Here is a 12,015-nt window from a genome sequence, read left to right on the forward strand (position 1 = left end):
CAAATCAGGACTTTTATCTCTTACAGATGAGAGACCACTCCTGATAGGCCATTTGTAAGTAATCTGGCTTACCAAACTTTGAGTAGTTTTGCACAGGGAGCTCCTTGGGAAAAGTTTTGCTCATCTATGATGGGGTTTTTTTCCCATATGGGTTATGTCACTTCAAAAAAAAGAAGACTGGCCTAAAGGATCAGGCCTAATGCTGAGTAGCACTGGGCTGTTACAGATTATAGGATAAATTTAGATGTTTCCATTAAAATTTTACCAGGTGGTTTGCCCTAAACCATGCAATTTGGCCTAAACCAGTGGCTTGAGTTTTCACCATCCAAAGTGCTGCATAGTAAATCTTGCAGCTCGAATGAAAACGGTGGTTTCAAAGCCAAAAAATAATAAAATAAAACACTTGTGAGGTAGTAATGTAATGAAGTCTCCTGAAAAATATGAACCTGAAAGAATCATTTTTAACAAGGACTGCGCAGTAAGGACTTTGTACTGTGTGTTAACAATCTCCCAGAGACTAGGTTCATTGAGACATCAGCAGGGCCTGAGTAATACTGAGAAGAGGGTGTGGTCAAATCCAAGAGGCATGACAATGCACCCTTTAAAAAAAAGCATGTAAAATAATACGCTGTGAAGTGGCATTGAGTGCTGCAAAGGGGGACTTTGTTCCCCTCAACAGTTTATCCTACAGGTCTAGGCCCTTATAATTAGTACCCGCAATCCCACCCCCCTCTCGGCACCCCTGCAAGAGACATAAAAACAACTAGGGAGAATCAAAGCACAGAGCAAATTGTCTTTTGATCAAAGAGTTAAGAGACATCAGAGTCTATTCAGGTGAATGCTGTTACTACCTTGCATTTGCTGTGTTTTCTGTTCTTTTGTTCACAAAGAAGTATTAAAATGCTAATTAAGCACACATCCTTGGTCTGGTAATTACACAGAACTAGACTGAAAACACAGTAAAAATGAAAAAAAAATATATATAATAAATCAGACTTCAAAAGTAATATCAGAACTTTCCCCTTTGTGCAGAAGGACAGAGGGCCAAAGAGAAACCCAGTGTGGGAAATATCAGCGATTCCAATATCAGGAACCCACCTAAAATACAGATTCTCTAATCTCATTAGTCAAACAGGTTCTATTTGGTTTACTCAAAACCTCATTACAGTACAGTTCTAAGAAATGCGGAATCAGAGTGATTAGAAGTCCTGGGACCAAGTTATGCCCTTAGTGCAGACTGAATAAAAAATGAATTGGAGAGATGCAGAAGTGATTAATTTACCCACTGATGAGGTCATGGAGGAGGGGATAAAAGTACATTACTAATTTCCCTCAGTGTAAGTTTTATGAGGGCTGAATAATCAGGGGCTGTCCAAATCTGCCTACACTACCCTCAGGTGCAAAAGTAATTAATTTGAAAAAAGGTGATTATTTCTGGTCTTTCTTCACTTGATTGTTCCTAGCTAATTTATGTTTAGCTAAACGTACATAAGCAAGGTAAAATCAATCGTAGAAAGACCAGAAAATGCTACAAAAAATGTAACATTTTCTGGTTATTTTCTCTGTAAAGAATTGCATATATTTTTGATTGTTAAATTATATTTGTTAAATTATATTATTAGCCTTCCTTATTGCTATTGCATTCTAGTCACTGAGAGAAATAGACTGTTTACTCTACTTGTAAACTTTATATCAGTATCCCTCTGCCACTGTCTCTGCAGTATCCCTCTACCCCGTTTCTGAATATCTAACAGAACTCGTCAGGGTTACCCCCTCTCACCGCATATTTTTGCCCTCATTATAGAACCCCTGGCTGCTAGAATCCATGCTAGTTCAGAGATATCTGGGATATGTGTTGGGTCAACAGAGCACAAGTTGGCTTTATATGCGGACAATGTTTTGTTGTCCATCACAAACCCACTTACTTCACTCTCACCTACCCTGACTGAACTTGAATTATACGGTCATTTCTCTGGTTATAAGATTAACCTTGATAAGACTTTGACTTGACTTTTACATTTCACAAAGTTTCTTTGAAAAGTCTCTTTCCATTTAATTAGCAACTCCAGAAGATTAAATATTTGGGTGTTTTCATAACCAGGGGTTACCATCAACTTTTACTGGCTAACTTCCCATGTGTACTCTCCCAAATTAAGTCAGATTTTGCTTTGTGGTCCTGTCACTTCATATCCTGGATAGGTCGAATTAATGTGGCTAAAATGAACGTCTTACTTAGACTCCTCTACATGTCCCCCACTACGTTTTAAAATTTCTTCAATTCCAGACCGCTAAATATATTTGGGCAGGTAAGCGACCACGGGTACGCCTGCGAATCCTCGAGAGATCCACTCGGGATGGTGGTCCCTAATTTTAAGCATTACTATTTTTCTGCACAGCTCGTTCAATGCATCTTATGGAATAGCCCTGGTAGAGTATGGGTTCAAATTGAGGCGGAGACTCTGGGACTATTTTCTCCTGGTTCCCTCCTCTGGCTCCCGTGGGCTTGACACCCGAAAAAAGCTCGAGACCACCTCATTATCTCCCATTCCTTATTGCTATGGGATACAGCTGTCCGAAAATTCGGCCTTTCTCCATCTCCCATCCCAATCATCCCACTGTTTAACTCTTCAGAATTCCCTCAGCTTTTTCCCCTTGGCTAAATGGTATTAGATACATAAACTATCTGACCCATGACACCTCCTTTCCCCTATTCGTTGATATCCAGTTTAAATTTCATATTCCCTCCAAAAAATGTTTCCAATACCTACAACTTTGGAATTTTCATAATGAAGTTAAACAGTAAGTCTTGGCCATCCCGGCTGCCACGTATCACCAAAATAAATTAATTGGGCATATTCTCTCAGCGGCCACCTGCCAGCTTACTGGAAGCAGTCATTACACCCTTCCCTTCAGTCAATTATTAATAGGGTCTGGACGGTCCACCGTATGGAATTTATGACCAGTATTCTTAAACATTCTTCCAAGTCTTTTGACAAGGTTTGGAGCCCCTGGATGTCCCTTTTCAAAGCTTGTTCCCCATTCACCTAATTTCCCCCCTTCTCTTTCTCCCTATGCTTTCGACAGTACTAGCCACACTGTACCCTTTTCCACTTCTTTTTCCCCCTATATAACGTCCTCTAAATTTTTATTTTCCCCTAAAATGTATCCTGCAGCTTCATTTATATTATTGTGTACTTTTGCCATGTATTTTTATTGCTATTTTCAGTGATACTGTATTCATTTTTATATGTTTATATTGCTGTGTTCTGTGTGGATCTCTAATAAACATACCTTAAAAAAAAACCCAACAAGTTTATATCGGTAAGGCTGTGATAATTATTGTGTAGGCAGTCTGATGCAGAGTTGCGCCATTCTACAATTAAGGTGTAGGCTTGCTGTGGACTTTTGTACTTCATGGTAACAAAGCTACAGGATTAGAGTATAATACTAGGATTTACTTATTGATGTTCTAGGAATTGATTGCGCATTATTAAAGTTCATTCGACACGTACAGCCAGGAGATCACTGTGGTTGGCGGATAATATATCTTCCTGACCCAGGCTTAGGCAACAGAGAGGCATAAATATTTTTTATATAGAGATATTTACATATTTATATATTTCCCCTAGAATTTTGCGGCCACAATGAGGGATATAGATTCTTGTTCCTGTCACCACCCTTTAGTAGATTTCCCTCCAAGAGACAGTTGACAGGCTCAGCCTGTGCAATTTTGTTTATGCTTCCCATATATGTTTTGCTGTGTGTATGGTCTGTGTGTTCTATGCTTTATCAAAAAATTTAGATTATTACATTCACACAATTTAGATGCATGTGCACCTATTAGGTTTTCCAAAATGATGCCCATATGTGCATACGTACATGAACTCTGTGCAAATGTAAGAGATAGCAAATCTCCTGTTCATAATTTTAGGGGTGTGCACCGGCCACTTTTCGTGTTTTGGTTTTGGATCTGGATCTTTCTTCGTGTTTTGGATCTGGATTGGTTTTGCCAAAACCGCCCTTCCGTGTTTTGGGTTCTAGGTTTTGTGTTTTGGATCTGTATTTTTTTTTTTTAAAAAGCATAAAAACAGCTAAAATCACAGAATTTGTGGGGTTTTTCTGCTCCTATGCTATTATTAACCTCAATAACCTTAATTTCCACTCAATAGTGTTTTTATGTCCAATAGGTTGCACCGATGTAGCTGGATGACTATGCTAAGCGACACGAGTGGGCGGCGCAAACACGTGGCCCATCTAGGAGTTACACTGCAGTGGCAGGCAGGATGGCAGTTTGAAAAACTAGGCCCCAAACAGTACATAATGCAAAGAAAAAAAAGAGGTGCAAGATGGAATTGTCCTTGGGCCCTCCCACCCACCCTTATGTTGTATAAACAGGACATGCACACTTTAGCAAACCAATCATTTCAGCGCCAAGGTCTGCCACACGACTGTGGCTGAAATGATTGGTTCATTTGGGCCCCCACAAACCAAGCTGGCAATTAATCTGTCGCTTCATAAACTGGCTCTACGAAGGCAAGATGTCGTCCTCAGCCTCCTCATCCACCGATTCCTCACCCTCTTCAGTGTTGTGTACACCCTCATCCTCACAGAGTATCAATTTGTCCCCGCTGGAATCCACCACCACAGGTCCCTCTGTACGTTCTGGAGGCACAGAACTATTCAATTCAAAACATACCAACCATATAGCATCTTATTAAAGCATATTATTGCATTTATCATTGTTGGTGGTGCTCCCAAAGCCCAAAAATGTACTATCAAACAGAAGACAAAGAGAAAAAAGAAGAGCTTGTTGCTGGGGCACGCCTCACAAAGATTCATATAGAATCTATATAAAATGTAACTTTTATTATATATTATTAAAATTGGGGGGCACCCACACTATACAAAAGTATCAAAAACATAACATTTCTTAAATATTAATTTTACAGTTGTTAAATTTAATCACCTATGAGGAGTGTGGCAAAAATATTGGTAATCCTGGTGACACTCTATATTGATAATATGTTAATACTCTTATTCAATAATTGCTTGAAAACAAATTATACCAATAAATTGCATTGTATGTGCCAGTTTTTTCACCAGAGTGTCATATACGCAAAGTTTTGTTCGCTACAAAATTAATACATGGATTCAGCTGTGAAATATGTACTTATATAATGTATTTGATATCATATACTGGTAATCACAAATCCGATGTTTACGGCTTGATGAATTTCTGTGATGATCCATAAGTGGAACAAATAAAGGACCTGATTCAGACCCGGCTGCAAGCGCTGAGCACTCGCAACCGGGTCGATGGTGGCCCACAGCGCATGCGCACAATGGAACCGGCTCCGTCGTGCGCATGCACGTGACCCGGCTAGCGACGGGCAATCCGTCGCTCCGGGTTTCGCACCAAAGGGGGTGAGCTGTCGATGTTGAGTGACAGCTCGCCCCCTTTGGTGGGCGGGTCGGGGGGGGTGGCTGCCCAAACGGAGGCGTTCCCATGAGAACGCCTGCCGTTTGGGGCGGCCCAACTGGCATAACGAGTGATGTCAGTGGAGAGATTCCGGCTCTGTTAGAGCCGAAATCTCTCTGGGGCTTGCAGCCACGAGACCCTACCACAAGGGTCTCGTCGCAAGCCCAATGGTCTTAATGGTCTAGACCATTGCGACCATCTTCCTGGCCGCTCGCTATAGCTGTGGGTAGTCACCCACAGCTATGCGAGCAGCCAAGAGGCCGATCCCGAAAAAAAAAAGCCCGGCCCTGATTCAGAGCGAGTGCTCTGTCAGAGCGAGCGGCTCTGAATCAGGCCCAGAGTACGCTTATGCATTACTTTTTTTTGAACAGTGTTTTATTTAATAAAGTGGACTCCTCATATGAGATAGTCCTACAATTATCATTGCTTTGTCTGTGTAACTGGGCATTTGCATTCCCCTAATATTATATCTATAGCCATACCATAATGGATACGCCCAATCTAATCTGATTTTGGAAGCTATGCAGTTTTGGGCCTGGTTAGTACTTGGATGGGAGACCACCTGGGAATACTAGGTGCTGTAGGTCGAGACATACAGGATAATTTCGGGACAGTGTGGTATAGCATAGTATTGGTATAATTTGTTTTCAAGCAGTTACTGAATAAGAGTATTAACATATTATCAATATAGAGTTTATAATAAATAATTAATAATAAATAATGAAAAAAAAATAATGAATAATGAATAATAAAGATATTACATCAGATAAGGACTCAGGAACATATCGAGAAGCTAACTCATCCTTCATTCTCTCAGACAATTCATGAAGAAATGCTGCCCTAAGCGCCTCATCGTTCCACTTTAACTCGGAAGCGATCGTCTGGAATTGAACCATGTACTGGACCACTGTACGTGTCCCTTGTTGAAAGTCGTAGGAGATCAGAGGAAGCTGAGGCAGTCCGGCCTGGCTTATCGAAGATTCTTTTGAAAGAACAAATAACATTTTCATAATTGGAGACGAGAAGATCAGCTCGCTGCCATAATGGGTTTCCATCAAAGCGCTCAGGAGTGGCTAACTGTAGATGAGACTTTTGAGTTACTGCTACTAGAGGAGTAACTGAAGCAGATCCAGAGGGAACAGGAAGTATAGTGGCCAGAGTTGACTGAATGGAGAGTTATTGACCTAAAAGTTCCTGGAGATATTGAGCCACATGGTGTTGTGCTGCCTCCTGATTCTCGATGCGAGAGGTGAGATCTTGTATTGCCCCTGCACCCTGATATCCTATAGCTTCCATTGGGCCTGTACAAACTGTTACATTCGGGCTATGGTGGTCCCCTGTAGAGGGATTAGAAGACGTGGACCCAGGTTGAGAAAGGAATCTGAGGTGAGGGGCCTGGATATATGCCTTCCTCATCCACAAGTACCACATGTTGGATAGACCTGACCAAAGGCGCAGAGTCTAACTTACTGGGAGCTGTTCATCAGTGACCCGTCCAAGTGGGATTTGAGCTTGAGCTGCACCCAGCAAGCAGGTCGCGGCCCTTTGGTCAGGTATCTGGCACAAGTAGGAAATGGAAGAACACTATCACAGTTAAAACACAGGAGAATGATACTGGAAGTATTGCACTTGGGTCATGTATGGCACTAGGAGATTGTACTTGGATGATGTATTAAGTACACACACTGTGGCTTCAGACACAGAACTGGCACAGGAGAATGGCACTTGGAGTTTGTATTTGGATGACGTACTAAGTATACACGCTGTGGCTTCAGATGCAGAACTGACACAGGAGAATGGCACTAGGAGTTTGTACTTGGATGACGTACTAAGTACACATACTGTGGTTCCAGACGCAGAACTGGCACAGGGTGATGACACTTCGGAGATAGTACTCGGATGACGTACTGAGTACACACACCGTGGGTAACACTAGGAGAGTATCACTGGAAGAAAAGAGCTTGGAATCTGGAACGCTGCAATAGCAAATATACACTGGATGTAATAATGTTGTACAGGCAACTTCCCGTTGTCTGGAGCCTGGCTAAATACCCTAAGGTAGCAGTCTATTGGAGGATAGTGTCAGCTGACAGCAACCAATGCCACTGTTGGGTAAAAGGCAATCAGGTAATGTAGACTGTCATGGCTGCGCCCATGACGGTAACTGCAGGAACCAAATCATTGAGCGAGCACATGGATGTCCCAGCAGAGCCCAGGTATTCTCCTCAGTGCGTCACTTGCCGCCGTACCTGGTGTCTGACCGCTCGAGAGGTATGGGGAAGCCGGCGCTGAGGTGAGTAATGGACGATCATAGGCCGCAACCTGACACTGAGCAAATGGATACACAAAAAAAACCTAGCGCTAATCAAGTCAGAGGATCAAATATCAGTGCAGCAGTAAAAGAAAGAGGTGATTGCAAATGGATAGGCAGGAACCCAAAGATGGATAAATTAATAATTTTACCAGTATAGTATAATCATTGATGTAATTCAGCAACATCTTGCAACTCTTTTTTTTATTTTTTTTTAATAATTTTTATTGACACAAACATATTGGTCATCATAGTATATAGAAACTACAAGACAATAGTAATATCTTAAAAACTATATAGACAAAACTCCACAGAAAATATATGAGCAACACTGTCTTGTAATAACATCGAAATATTTTCAAATCACAAGAATCACAAGAAAAAAGAATTATCAAAATGGTGCTTGTCCTTCTAATAAGGACAAATTGTACCAGGTCGTCAACTGGAAACTACGTTTAAGTGCTAATTTCATGTCAGGGGATAACGTGTGAACATATGGAAGCCATACTGTATAGAATTTCTCAGTCAATTTTTCTTTATCAATGGATGCAGAGGTCCAATCCATACTAAACACATAAAGAAGCCTGGGCAACCAGAGCCGTAGCTAGACTTTTTGGTGCCATGTGCCAGAAAGAGCATTGGCGCCGCCCCATTTTTCAAAGGGACATGATGCACCCAAAAAAGGGGAATTGCCTCATGGGGAAGGGCCAGGGAAGAGATAAGGGAGGCCAGGAGATGCTGGGGATGAAATAAGAGGAAGTTATAAGTGAGAATGATAATAAACAGAAATTTGACAGGCTCAAACAGCGCCCCCTGACCTGTGGTGCCCTGTGCATGTTGTACTAATGGTGTAGCCTGTTTGGGATTCTGGAAATATAGTAGTAGGTCGTCTGCAAAGGTCGAGACCTTGAGCTCTTGATTAACAATAGTTATCCCATGCAAACCCTGTAGATGTTCAAAAACACAGATGGTGAGTTATAAAGAGTTTCAAAGACATGTATGAAGTCCAGGCCGAAGTGTTGATAATGGAAAATTCTGATCAGGTGGGATCAATAAACCCTGTCAAAAGCTTTGTTAGTGTCACAGCTGACAACAATATTGGAAGTTTCCTGATGGATGGCATGGCCGCTTTAATGGTCCTGATATTTTGGACAGAATGTCTCCCCTTAATAAAATCAGTTTGGGCTGGATGTGTAATTCTAGAAAGAATAGGTTGCAAACGTTGCGCTATTAATTTAGAGAATAATTTAAGGTCCTGATTTAGTAAGGAGATAGGAAGTAACCAAGGTAGGGTCACAGTTAGGTTTAGGGAGAACTATGACACAAGCTGCATTAAAATGGGGGGGAGCTTCATGACCAGTCAATATGGAATTAAATAAATCCTTCAAATATAGAGTAATATGCGGTATTAATAATTTATAATACTCTGCGCTCAGTCCATGTGGACCAGGTGTTTTGCCCCCCCGGTAGAGATTTAATAACAGCCCAAAGCTCCTCCTCAGTTGCAGATTCAGTTAAACAATTGCGCTCTTCCTCACTAAGCTTAGGCAGGCCAGCCTGACAGAGGAAATCTAGGGTCTGATTCAGAGCTGGACGCTATTTGCGGTCGTTCATTCAGAAAAAAGGGGTGGCTATTCAAATGAACCGTTTGCTCTTTGCGGTCTGTTCACGCCTCTATGTCCGAACGAGCGAACAAAACTCGCGGTCGTAATTTTGAAAAATACGCCCCCTGGCCGCTCGCATCATACGTCATGTCCGCTATTTATTAGATTAATCGAGTACATCGAACAGCATATGAACTGCTCGCTATTCTTGTGGTTGGTTTTTCCTACCGCTATCTTGCGAGCAGTTCTGACTATAAAACAACCAAGTGACGTGGTCAATGACGCTGCTGTATTAATTATGCACACCCTTAAAACGCCCGTTTTGACCTTTAACCACGCCTGCGTTCTGAATTCCACTCCCCGTTTTCAAGCACCTTCCCCTGTTACCACCCACATACGCCTCCTCCTGTCACTCAAAATAGCAGGCATTCGCTATTTAGCGAACAAATGATTTTCGGCCGCACTGACTGGTTCGCGCATGCGTATTACAATCCGTACGCATGCGCAGATGAGGGAACATCGCTCATAACGAACGAGCGGCCGCTTACGAGCGGCTCTGAATGAGGGCCCTAGTCCTAGAGTCTGACCAGTAACTGGAGTGGCATATAAATGTTGGTAATAGTGGAGGAATTCCTCAGCTATGCTATCTAGATCTGAAAGGACCTCCGAAGTGGAGGAATAAAGTTTCGTAATGTGTTTGGGGACCGTACATTGTCGGAGCTTAGAAGCTACCAATTTGCCAGATCTGTTGCCCCATTTAAAATATCTCTGTCTCTGGAAAGTAACATACATAAGAGCTCTTTCCGCATAGAGGTTGTCATATAACACTTTAGCCTCTTTGTATTTATGTTTGGAGTAATCCGTCGGATGCCATAAAAAACAGAATATGTATTTGTGAAAGCAATGCTATATTCCTGCAAGTGGCGATAGAGTGTTTTGCGGCGGTGAGTAAGCAATAATGTGGCTTCTCATTACAGCCCAGAATAAATTAATATCTTGAATGTGTTGCATATTATCCTCAACATAATTTGAAAAATTCTGCTCTGAGAGCTTGTAAAAATCCTCTGAGTTGCTTAGGTTAGCGGGGAATCTCCAATTATATGAACTATTATTTATTTATTGCCAGTGTTTATATAGCGCACACATATTCCACTGTGCTTTACAGAGCATATTTGGCCATTCACATCAGTCCCTTCCCCAGTGGAGCTTACAATCTATATTCCCTACCACATGTACACCCACACACATACAAACTAGGGTTAAATTTTGTTGGGAGCCAATTAACCTACCAGTATATTTTTGGAGTGTGGGAGGAAACCGGAGTACCCGGAGGAAACCCATGCCAGCACGGGGAGAATATACAAACTCTGCACAGTTAGGGCTGTGGTGGGAATTGAACCCACAACCTCAGTGCTGTGAGGCAGTAACGCTAACCATTATACCATCTGTGCGGCCCCACAGGGGTAATAAGCTTCAAAACAATCCAAATAGGGGCATGGTCAGAGATCATAATATTGTATATACCTGAGTCTATCACTCTATGTAGGAGGTGTGAAGAAAGCAGACAAAAATCTATTCTGGAAAAGGTGTCATGATGATGGGAGTAAAAGGAGTATTCCCTGGCGGTCGGCTGATGATATCTCCATGGGTCTATCAATTGAAGTGATTCCTTCATCTAAGATAGAGAGGATGGTGCACCCCCCTCAACCTATCTGAGTCTTCAGACCTGTCTAAAGATGGGGACAGTACCATACTGAAGTCACCTCCCAGGATCAGTAAAACCTCCATCCAACCCCGTGGCAAAACTGTCTGAAAAAAAAAGAAGCACATGGACCATTCGGGGCATAGTTGTTAGCAATAGTAAACTTTTCTCCATCTAAGAGCAGTTTTACAAATAGATAACAACCCTGAGTATCTATGAGAGAATCAATAATCTCATAATGTATAGACTTGCTAAACAGGATAAGCACTCCCATCGTCTTTGTGGAATACGAAGCCGCAACAAAATCTTTAATCCATTTACCCCGGATTACATTCTTATCAGTTGCTTTCCAATGTGTCTCTTGGAGGAGCACTATATCAGGATGGAATCTTTTCAATTGCTGCACAATCTTTTTCCTCTTAATTGGGGTGTTAAGGCCTTCTATGTTCCAAGAAATAAATTTAACTTACTGTTTAACCCTAACTGAATCTGGTGAAGTGGGAGGTCGAAATATCTAACCAATTCCTGTTTATAATATATGACGGAACAAAAGATAGTGAACCAACCTCTCCCAGTATGTCCCAGCGAGCATACTGAAAACGAGAATTAAAGGTTGAATGACCTGGTAATAATATTACGGCTCGGTACCATTGTGAAATAAAAAAACAATAAATGTGTGTACTAGTGTAAATTTGAAGACTTATAAAAACCAAAAAAAGCCAACAAATATGATTGTTATATAATCAAATACAGTATACCAATCCAGACAACAAAAATGCACATGTACAATGTGCCTGGCTAAACAAACATAGAACTTTAAATAGCAGCTCAATTAAATAATAACAGAGTAAATAAAAATATAAATCAAGCAGGAGGTGAGAAAGGATATTAAATATAAACACCTTTTGCCTATAATCAT

The 12,015-nt window shown here is 41.4% G+C and overlaps 1 pseudogene; it reads left to right on the forward strand.

Annotated features, from left to right (window-relative positions):
- The first annotated feature begins 5,947 nt into the window (after positions 1–5,947).
- LOC148526599 (5S ribosomal RNA) lies at positions 5,948–6,066 on the forward strand (annotated as a pseudogene).
- Positions 6,067–12,015: the final 5,949 nt, after the last annotated feature.

This window comes from Taudactylus pleione, unplaced genomic scaffold, assembly GCF_031769625.1.
Source record: "Taudactylus pleione unplaced genomic scaffold, aTauple2 ptg000095l, whole genome shotgun sequence".
In the NCBI taxonomy this organism is placed as follows: Eukaryota; Metazoa; Chordata; class Amphibia; order Anura; family Myobatrachidae; genus Taudactylus; species Taudactylus pleione.